Source organism: Mixophyes fleayi, chromosome 2 (genome assembly GCF_038048845.1).
Source record: "Mixophyes fleayi isolate aMixFle1 chromosome 2, aMixFle1.hap1, whole genome shotgun sequence".
Taxonomy (NCBI): Eukaryota; Metazoa; Chordata; class Amphibia; order Anura; family Limnodynastidae; genus Mixophyes; species Mixophyes fleayi.
Genome location: NC_134403.1, coordinates 323,994,276 through 323,997,357, shown reverse-complemented (window position 1 = coordinate 323,997,357; position 3,082 = coordinate 323,994,276). Strand labels below are relative to the sequence as shown.

The 3,082-nt window shown below is 38.0% G+C and overlaps 1 non-coding gene across 1 annotated transcript; it reads right to left on the bottom strand.

Annotated features, from left to right (window-relative positions):
- Positions 1-979: 979 nt before the first annotated feature.
- LOC142141833 (U6 spliceosomal RNA) lies at positions 980-1,083 on the bottom strand. The gene has a single exon (XR_012688872.1). It is a non-coding gene; the product is annotated as a U6 spliceosomal RNA (small nuclear RNA).
- Between the last annotated feature and the right edge of the window lie 1,999 nt (positions 1,084-3,082).

Below are 3,082 nucleotides of genomic sequence, written 5' to 3'. Positions count from 1 at the left end.
AGAATGGTATGTTCTAATTTTACCGGCTAAAACTTTTCAACTACTAATTTGTTGAGACTGTTGGTGTTTAAAAGGTTCTTTAATGGAATGGCACAATATACAGAGCCCATAGTGAAATAAGTTGAGAAAACCCACATGGACTATGGCAGTGGATTCCAAACTTTCTCAGTTCGAGGCACCCTTAGCGTCTCTATAATTTTTTCAAGGCACCCCTAAGCCAAAATAATTACCAAGTAGTCCCGCGCCTTGCTTACCACTGGCCCTGCCACGGCACCCCTACGAGATCGCTGTGGCACCCCAGGGAACCACTGGACTATGGTGATATATATTGTCATTTTCAATAGACTTGCTTATCTGAATAAAACTCGTTTGTGTTTACCTCATCCTGGAGTAATACCTGAACTCCGGATATCTTATAAAAGGAAAATTGATTCCCTGTATTGCACATACATTCACAGTCATGTCTAGGGAGGAAAAAAAGTATAGAAAAAGGCCACTCGTGTAGAAAATAAACATAACTTTATTATTTGGAGAAATGTTGCTTACACTTAAGCCACCTTATTTCCGGGTACAGAAACAGAAACAGTGACAAATTGGCTGCCAGATAACACACTTCTGCTTAGTGAAGCTTCTAAGGGGTATATTTATTAAACACCAGGTTTGAAAAAGTGGAGATGTTGCCTATAGCAACCAATCAGATTCTAGCTGTCATTTATATAGTGCATTCTACAGAATGACAGCTTGAATCTGATTGGTTGCTATAGGCAACATCTCCACTTTTTCAAACCCGTAGTTTAGTAAATCTAGCCCTAAGTGTTATGACGTAAACGTGGAGGACATCCAACGACCTTTGTCATGGACTTCATCGGGAGTCTAATAAAATATTTGACCACTCTATTCTTTGCTTTTTGGGTTTCATGCACTACCATCTAAAGGTATGTTGTTTCATAGATTTCCTTTTTGTCCAGAGTAGAATGTCTAAAATATTTAATGCTTCATGAATTTGTGTGTCACCCTTGCCCATGCAACATGCTAACCTTCTCTGTATTGTTCCAATTTTGCATTATGTGCTGCTGAAGACATAATAAACAGTACATAAAACTATAACATATCTTTGCATTGGAGAGAGTATGGGTAATATCAACACCATGCTGGGAGAAACAGCCTGAAAGCAATATGTAGACTCAGCATGTGGGCGTAACATCAACACAATACTTATAGATATGATGTTTTATTTATCAAGATGATGTCATGTTTCATTTATTTCAAACCACAGCAACATATCAGAACCAATAAAGTAGATGATAGTCAACTTACACAGCTTTGCAAAGAATCTAAATAGTTTTAAAACGTTATCATGCTGTTTTCACGTTTTTTTGTGCTATCAGTAAATAACCTCTGCTCACGACAGTAGTGTAATACCACATAAAATAAAACAACTTTGTTTTTACAAACTGGTTTACAAAGAACTGTTAATCATTTAAAAATGACTTGTTGACTAAGTTGTATATTTACTAAACTGCGGGTTTGAAAAAGTGGAGATGTTGCCTATAGCAACCAATTAGATTCTAGCTGTTATTTTGTAGAATGTACTAAATAAATGACAGCTTGAATCTGATTGGTTGCTGTAGGCAACATCTACACTTTGTCAAACCCACAGTTTAGTAAATAGACGCTGTATAAGACTATTGTATGTTACTCATAAGTGTATACAGAAGTTAAAGGTAAAAAATTCATTTTGCAACTATTAATTCTCAAATTTCTGAAGAGAAAAATATGTGTTGCATCACATCTTGTTTAGAGACTGGGGGAAATTCACTAAAGTGTGGTATGAGCACACCATAGGTTTTAATGTTGTTTGTAAACCATCCAATTTAGTAAAGGCAAAACAACTCATTAAATAGCAAGAAAAAAAAACACTGAACAGACATAATACAGGTAACTGGACACTCATGATTGGCTATCTGACTTTTAACTAATTACAAATAAGTCTACGCTCCTGAATGGTGCTCCTGTCTGTCTGTGCTGCTATTAACTATTGAGCTTAATTAATTTAGTATTGCATGCTCCTCTGGAGTGTTCTATCCATTCATTGTGTTTTGTTTAACATATGGATTATCATTGGTTTATGGAGATTTTAAGTATTTGTTAAGGGGGCAGATTTTAATAATTATGGGGACATTATTTAGTTATATATGATAGCCAAAATTATTTATTTGTTATTTATGGTGACAATATATATATTTTCAGAGGGGGGAAATTCGTGGTCATTTTAAATGGGGGCAATACTTAGTTAATAGTTACAGCAGAAGCACTTGTAGCAAGATGGGCTGTCAGTGCATGGTGGTGCTTTTAGTGCCACAAGAGCTGGAACTATATTTTAACAGTTTTACCCTTGTACCCAATGGTGAGAGGTACCAGGAGAGCCTGGCTGGGCTTGGGGACAGGGGACCCCCTGGACCAATCCCATATGGACTACCTTGGGCTGGGTCACTGAGCCACCTACATTTTCCTTTCAAATGGGCTGCTGAGTCAAGTCTTGCCCCCTGGGATAAACTTTGCCAGCCCTCCCTTGAAGGAGAGGCTAATATTTTCCTCCCATCCTGGCCCCTGAATTGACAACTCAGTGACGATAGATGGATCTTCCATCAAACAATGCATTAAATCTGGTTGGGGAGTATGGAAGAGAGGATTGAGAATGATTTTTCAAACTGGTGCATTGTGAGAGGCATGGGGCAGGGCCACAAAGTCGCACTGATGTAGCAAAGACATTAGCAGAGGTCCTTCTAGGGAGGAAAAAAAAATTCAGGCAGCAGTATAAAACTATTGGTGCAAGGTGGGTGATATGGGGCTTCCTTGACTCATGGGCCTGTGTGCACTAATCTTGCATACAGGCCCACTAATTTCTTAAAACGTCCATGATGCTGAGTACAGGTCCACACTAACCCATCTTGTAAATGCTGACATTTGATTGGTTGTTATGCATTACTGCACATTGTGCTCTTTACACTATGTTGTTAAATAAGTGCCAGTACTTGCAAATAATTAGGTTAATAATAGACTGAGTAGCCTGCATTCCACT